Consider the following 8,848-nt stretch of genomic DNA (forward strand, 5'->3'; position numbering starts at 1 on the left):
CATTGTTGGGAAACGTGTTAGTTTTAAAAACCTTTTGAGAGATTTTGATTCATAGATCTTGATTCATCACATAGAGACAAGTTTTATGCAAAAATAAAATATGATGTATCATTTAATTAATGGATTGAATACTTACATCAAAGGTCTGAGTAAACCTTTAAATCTTTCCTCTAAAGTGAATGTTCTCACTTATTGTAGATCCCTTAGCAATATGCCTTCTCCTTGAATCTCCATCTTCTTGGTAATTGTTTTGTCTTTAGGAATCACTCATAAGCCTCCATGAATGACCTTGAAAAATTAGGCTTGTGGGTACCTCTATTAGATGAGAACATAAACCCTAATATTCTAGAGAAAGAAAATATATTTCTTTTTCCTTCTCATCAAAATCACCCCTCAAATATACATAGACCATGTATATTTATAGGCAACATAAAGATAAAGATAAAGAAACAACAAATCATTCTCAATCTCTAATTCACATGTCTCAAATCTAATATGATTCCAATATCAAGTTGGGTTATGAGTGAGAATGCATTGGGCCTATTATTTTATTAGCTACAATGAATTAATAATTGACCCGGTCCATGAACTCAATTCAATTAATTCATAAATCAATTTCTACTCCACTAAAAGAAATTAATTAAACTCTAATTAAATAATAAATAACCTTTAAGTCAATGTTGCACTTTGACCCCTCTATGTATAATTAGTTATCGGATAAATAAAGACATCAATTCGACTACTTAATTAATATATTTATTTTGGTACCATTGACTATTTCTGGCTCAATCACAATAAAACATTTGTTTGACAAAAATAATAATTTAAATAAATAAATATATAATAAATCATTTTGTCTAAAAACACACGAAGGCCTTCGAATTTACTTTGTGATCAACCATAATCAATATAAAATAAATACAAGTAGCAATGATGCAAATATTGAAAATATAATCCTCTAACTATTAATTACATAACTACCCAAAGTGTCGGTCTAAGGATCCCGAAGTATCCGCCGAACAAATCAAAGTAATTATTAATTAATAAAAGAGTTTATATTTTTCTCATACTTAAGAGTCAAATGCCATGACAGTGATAGGGAGCAATTGCATACGACGGCTCTCGCAATATATCTCAACCTAACGCAGATTCAGTTCAAGTCTTAATTAATTATGAGTCCATCCATAATTACCGACTATGAACAATTTATGATTACCATTTATATTCATGTATTGATCGTCATCACATACATATATAAATATCTCTTGTAATCAAGTGAACACTATCAATTCTATAATGAATTAAAATATAATACATTGAATTCACCAATTATATAAAACATAAATATTTCAGAAACATCATGAACATATGTCACTATTATCCAGATAAAAATTTGCTATGCCAGGGCATATAAATCCCAACAAAAAGAACAAGGCTATTGGGTAATGAAAGCTGGATGACATGGACAAGATTATTTAAGCTTTAATTTTTGTTAAATGGAACTCTTTATTTCTTTCTTACACTTTTTACAAAATGAATTTGGCAAGATAAAGCCGTGATAACCTCTTGCCGCTGCTATCCAATTAAATTAATTCAATCCCAGTTGATTGGGATATAATATTAACAATTCATAGATATATATATATTTGGAAATTAGTTGAGAAATTGCAATAATTATTATTATAGTTTACTTTTAATTATTAAAATTGCGTAAACTAAGTCACGGTGACAGACAAGCGTTGTTGCCTGTTAGTTGTTCCCTCGTCCTAATCCGGAGGAATTTTATCCAAAATTGTGTGCGCAGCGAATTAACCCCATGTCATCAAGTAAGAATAAGGTAGATGAAACGCAGGGACTGCTCCTGCTTCCTGATGATCAACCGTGTGTCCGTGTGAGTTATGGCAATATGTTGTTTGGGTTGCAACTTTTTCTCAGCAACTACTGCTGTTCAGGAGGAGGGCAAGAATAATGTATACAGGGGAGTTCGATAAAGGCATTGGGGGAAGTGGGTGGCTGTTCAGGAGGAGGACAAGAAGAGGAAGAAGAATGGGTACAGGGGAGTTCCACAGAGCTCGTGGGGGAGTGGGTGGTTGAGATTCGACATTCGAGATGAGCATGCAGTGCGTGGCTCGGCACATTCAATACGGCGAAGGAAGCAGCGAGAGCTTATGACAAGGCTGCTATCGAGTTCCAAGGAGCAAAAACAAAGCTCAACTTCGCAGACTCCAGACATAGCTCAAACCACCGAAACAAAGTAGCATAGTGAAAGAAGCCAGAAGAGTAGTACTAGAAAGGGAGTGATGAATTTTGTTACACGCTAGAATAGTGACAGAGATAGCACTCAACACTTTTTTAGCTCTATACTACCCTCTAAGACTTCATGTTACACAAATAAATTCTCATGCTATAAATAACATCCTCCCCTTGATGTACCGATAGCATCCTCTTCTTGATGTACTGAAAGTATATTATAATTAATGGTTGAGATTTTATCCGCTAATGTTCTCTACCTAAATATCTTATCTATTCATAAATTATAAAAAACTTTACTCTTTTAGAATCTTCTTCAATTTACAAACATTTACAAACTCTCTTATGTTTTAGAATCTTTTATTCTTCTCTACAATACTTTATAAAATATGAAAATATTATAGAATTCATCTGTCCTTCTCGGCATTTTCATGTCACCAGTGTGGCACAATAGCAATAGCATGAATGTATGTTAACTATAATGTCCTTTTGACACCATGATGATCATATGTAGTTGTAATTGGGGCTGCAAGTTGGGCTAGTCCAATCCAATCCAGCCCGGTCTTAACCCAACCTCAACTCGAAGTGGGTTGGGCCAGTCCGATGTAAAAAAGCTGAGCTCTAGGAGTAACCTGGCTTGAATGTGTTCTGACTGACCCGTTCAGTTTTTATTTTATTTACAAATATGCAAATTACTCCGATTTTGATTTTTTTTTTTTTCGATTTGAAACATCATTGTCACCAAAATATTCAATTATTAATTTCTATATTTTTTCAACTCTAATTTTATTTTTATTAATACAAAATTATAAAACTTACCTTATTTTATTTTAAAAATAAAAGACAAAAAAAACTTTTTCTTTTTTATTTTATATTAAATAAATTTTTATTTTTAAATCACTCCGAATAAAACCCTAAGACAATTCGTGTACATATATGAAAGTAATTCTTAAGTCTTAACCCAAGCCGCTGCAGGTGGAGAGAAAATCGGAGAGAGAGAGAGGGGGAGGAAAAGTCTCTTCAATCACATGTGTGTGTGTGTGTGTGTGTGAAAGACCAATTAGGGTATTCAGTAAAAGATATAGACACTTCTCATGTATAGATACATATATATATCAAAGATTTGGAGGGAAAATAAAAAGAAAAAAAATTTTGGAAGGTGAAAAATAAAAAAATGGAATTTTTTTTAAATAGAAGTTTTTTCAGATTTTCCAGAAAATTTTAATTGATTTATAATTTTTTAAAATCTTATCAAACTATTAGTATTGTGGCTGTGACGTATTTAATTATTATTTTTTGCGTTTTTTTAACTCTAATTTTCTTTTTCTTTTTATTTGTTATTAAATAAAATTTTATTTTTAAACTATTCGGGCCGGCAATTCTTTGATACCTGTTTACAGTCTCTTTCTGTAATCACACACACACACACATATATATATATATCAATGACCAATTAAGGTTTTCAGTAAATGCAGACATTTCACATATATGATATATATCAAAGATTTGGAAGCTGAAAAGAAAGAAAGAAAAAAACCTTATTTTTTGGGGGGAGGGGGGGTTGAGCCTGAGCCCAACCTGAATTGTCTGGGCTATGAAAGATCTCAACCCGATTTAGGCCCGACTTGTGAATTTAAAAGCCCAAGTATCAAAAAATTTGGGCTGAACACGGATTGGGCTGGGTTGGCCCACCCAAGTTGCACCCCTAATTGTAATTGTTGCAATTAAGTCCATTCATTTCTTTGACACCCCTTGCTAGAGTTAGCAGTGTTACGGTATGATTAATACAAACATGTCCTTAGTTTTAATAAATGTAATGGGTACATGATTGTTGATGTAAAATGATAACAATAATAATGCAGTAATAAATTTAGAGTCAGTGATAGAGAATCCCATCTTTCAAAATTTAAGTATTTTTCATTGGGTTATCTCAATTAGATGAAAATTGATTAATCTAAACTGTGATTCAGGAATATTCAAGTAAGGTTCGCTGGTCTTCGCATGACAATCTCATAGGTGTCAATGTTGATTGTGAAAAAATTAATACCTAAAATTTTCAGTCCATGATTGAGGTTGTAGTATGTGGAAGGCACAACGTGTTTGGATAAATGACCAAATGGGAGCAACATAGGAGCAATGAAAGAAAAGATGATTATGTAACTCTGGTTCTGTGGAGCATAAGCGGTAGATGTTTACCACCCCTGCAGTCCTACATTAATTAAAACCATCAAGTACTTTGTTTCACATGTAAAGAAACAAGCATAAACCATACTTGGATATTGGTAAACGAACAAGCATTTATATAGCAATTAACCAACCAATACTTGTCAACAAATTAGAAGCCAAAACTTACATTTTCGTTTGCATAAATTACTTTCAGACCTCTTAAGGTTTGTTCCATTCATTTCTTTGACAACTTTTGTTAGAGTCAGTACTGTTACATAAATGCATAAATTTATTTATTTATTTTTCAAATTTTTTCATAAATTTAACGTACAATAAATGTGATTATAAAGATCACAAATTTGACACGTCACCTAGGAGAAGCTATTGTTTATTCCAAGACGCCTGCTTTATTTTTATGTTTTAAAATTTTCTCCTGCATTCTTTGCTCACCCTTGCATCTTTTCTTTAATTTGATGAATTTGTTGGATTGTGAAATGTTCAGTTGATGGAGAAGTTAATGTTGAGGACTTTACGAGGATGATGAGAAGAACCTCCACTGTACATTATAATTAAATTGAACTTCTGCATATTGCTGCAAACACTAATCCATGAAGATGCTTTTGTTCTTGGTTCTGTTTTATTTTCGTGAAGAAGCTCTTGTTCTTGGTTTTGATTTATTTTTGATATGGTTTATGAATATGAAAAGAACAAGGATGCAATGGGTACTTATGAGTGCTGGATGACATGGACAAGATTATTTAAGCTTTAATTTTTGTTAAATGGAACTCTTTATTTCTTTCTTAAACTTTTTGCAAAATGAATTTGGGAAGATAAAAGCATTGATAATCACATTTATCAAATGAAATTAAGTTGCTAGCTATCCAATGAAATTAATTTAATCCCAGTTGATTTGGATATAACAATTCATAGCCAACTACTAGTGAAAGAATGTATGATTCCAGACGAGCAGGCCGTGCGTGGCTTGCCGTCGAGTTCCAAGGAGCGAAATCAAAGCTCGACTTCGCAGACTCCATAGCTCAGAACACCAAAACAAAGTAGCATAGTGAAGGAAGCTAGAAGAGTAGTACTGAAAGGAGTGATGAATTTTGGTACATGCTGGAAGAGTGACAAGGATTGCACTCACACTCACACTCTTTTAGTTGTGTACTAGACTGAGACTTCTTGTTACAAAAATAACTTCTCATACTATAAATAACATCCTCCTCTTGATGTACTGAAGTATATTATAATTAATGGTTTAGATTTTAGCCACTACCGTTCTCTACCTAAATATTTTATATATTTATAAATTATATAAAACTTTACTCTTGTAGAGTCTTCTTCAATTTACAAATATTTACAAATTCTCTCATTTTTAGAACCTTTTATTTTTCTCTACAATACTTCATAAAATATGAAAATATTATAGAATTCATCTTTCCTTCTCAGCATTTTAATGTCACCAGTGTGGCACAATAGTATGAATGTAAGTCGAGAGATGGTGGGTCTGAAATTTTAAGAGTTCCCTTCCAGTGGTGAGACCCCCAAATTACCAAATTCAGTCCACCAGGAAACAAGCAAAAACCGTACTTGGATAATATTGACAAAGAAATTACATTTTCGTTTGCATAAATTACTTTGAGACCTTTCAAGTCCATTCCTTTATGGACGAAGCTTAGCTACTCACCGGTGAGCAGGGTGAAGCTACTCACCCTATGTGGTCCAATAACAAGATAACAAATCACATTTAATAATAAAATAATTCACACCTAAAAACAATATATATATTTATTCGATGGTTGATCTGAGAAAATAGAGAAAGGTGTAAATTATTTTATTATTAAAGGTAAATTGTTATTTTGTTATTGGACCACATAAGAGTGAGTAGCTTCACCTTATTCTTCGGTGAGTAACTAAGTATTATCCTTCGTTTATTTGACACCGCTGTTACAGTAAGAAAATACAAACATGTCCTTAGTTTAAATAAACGTAAATAATAATAATAAATTTAGAGTGAGTCCCATCTTATATATTCAAGTATTTTCATTAGATGGAACCATTATTTCTTTCTGACATGTTTTGCAAAATGAACTTGGAAGATAAAAACAGTGATATTCTCCTTAATTGGTGAAGGTACTGACTTAACAATTTTTTTTATTTTTTTATTTTATTTTTTATTTTTCTTTTTTATCTTAAAAATTATTGTTTAGTCAAACTTCTTAACTAAAACTTCTTATGCAAAACGGGCTATATAGGTCACCAACTGTTGATGACAAGTTATAAACGGGTTGAATATTAAATGGATTAATTAATTAATTCACATTTGATTAAATTTTTTTAAAAAATTAAATTATACACAAATATCTTCCGTTTTTTTTAAAAAAATTTAATTAAATTCTTATGAGAGCTCACTTTTTTATGATTAAAATTGTGTATGGTTAAAATTGTGTAAAGTGGCTATAAAATGGCAACCGATGTTATTGAGACGTTACTTAGTAAACACCGTTATTGAAACGTTAATTAGTAGAAGTTGGCATACGAGAGATGTTATTTAGTAGACATGTAGACAGAGAGACGAGTCGACAAATAAGCTGACACGCAAGACATGTTATTTAGTAGACTCGTAGAGAACGCTGACACGTTATTTAGTAGACACATAAAGAACACGTTATTTAATAGACACGTAGAGAACGCAAGCTGACACGCACACCAGTTGATACTTAAGATGCGTTATTTAGTAGACACGTAGAGAGCGACGAGTCTACTCGCGTTGACGCGTAGAGAGTGTTTTGTATGTGTTATTTAGTCGGTGTGTATAGACAAGACACATACTAATTTATATCCTTCTCCCTGCAGTACTAAATTTATTAAAACCATCAGTACTTTGATTCACATGTAAAGAAACAAGCATAAACCATACTTGGACATTGATAAAGGAACAAGCATTTATATAGCAACCTACCAATACTTGTCAACTAATTAAAAGCCAAAACTTACATTTTCGTTTGCATAAATTACTTTGAGATCTCTTAAGGTTTGTTCCATTCATTTCTTTGGCAACTTTTGTTAGAGTCACTACTGTTACATAAATGCATAAATTTATTTATTTATTTATTTTTCAAAATTTTCCATAAATTTAATGTACAATTTATGTGCATATAAAGATCACAAATTTGCCATGTCACCTAGGAGAAGCTATTGTTTACTCCAAGCCGCCTGTTTTATTTTTATGTTATAAAATTTTCTCCTGCATTCTTTGCTCACCCTTGCAGCTTTTCTTTAATTTGATGAATTTGTTGGATTGTGAAATGTTTAGTTGATGGAGAAGTTAATGTTGAGGACTTTACCAGGATCATGAGAAAAACCTCCATTGTACATTATGTTAAATATATTGTAATATATATATATATGTGTGTATGTGTGTGACTTTTGATTTTAGGTTGTAATCATTCAGAAAATACATGACTTTTGGTTTACACCTTTTGAATATGTTGCAACTATTAAGATGGTATATGACTTTTAGTTTGCAACACTTGAATATGTTACAACTATTCAGAAGATATGTGACTTTTGGTTGCAACTCTTGAAAGTTTATAAATAGCGATGGTGCCACACATTTTAGATATACTTTTCTGTTCTCTTTCTTGTGTTTTCTAGTCATAACAGTTTCAACGAGTGTTTAGGGAATTTCTTCAGTATTGCAAATTGCAGGAATTCAGACTTTGTTGTATCCTGGGAGTGTTTTGCTACAGAACCCGTTAGCAAACTCAATTTGAGTGGGGGCAAATAACACTTTAAGGAAAGTGAATACACGCCTCAAAGTCTGTATTTTGTTTAACATCAGTGTGCTTGAGAAGGTCTGGTTATCTCCAACAATTTTTGGATCAATTGATTCAACAATCTTATAGTGTTATTTGAATGGAGACTATATCAGACAATACTACATTCAAGGTTATGAATCAAGACTTTGTGAAGTTAGATCGATTTGATGGATCTAACTTTACTCGTTGGAAGGATAAATTAATGTTCCTACTCACTGTTCTTAAAATCTCATATGTTCTTGATCCAAATCTCCAACCATTCCCAGAGCCGACAGATAAAGATACAAAGAAAATGATTGAAGATAGGAAGAAACGAGATGAAGATGAATTGGTTTGCAGAAGTCATATTCTGAATACACTTTCAGACCGACTCTACGATCTTTATACTCCTATGAAGTCTCCTTAAGAAATTTGGAATGCACTAGAATTCGAGTACAAAACTGAGAAACTAGGTACGGATAAATTTTTAATATTTAAGTACTTTGAATTTTAAATGGTTGATAATCTATCAGTTTTAGATCAAGTTCATGAATTACAAGTTCTAGTCACAAAGCTTCGGGAAGTGAAAATTGTATTTCCAGAATCCTTACAAGTGGGGGCTATCATTTCAA

This window comes from Cornus florida, unplaced genomic scaffold (genome assembly GCF_030987335.1).
Source record: "Cornus florida cultivar Cherokee Brave unplaced genomic scaffold, ASM3098733v1 CherokeeBrave_3.0.0_Hap2_Chr11, whole genome shotgun sequence".
In the NCBI taxonomy this organism is placed as follows: domain Eukaryota; kingdom Viridiplantae; phylum Streptophyta; class Magnoliopsida; order Cornales; family Cornaceae; genus Cornus; species Cornus florida.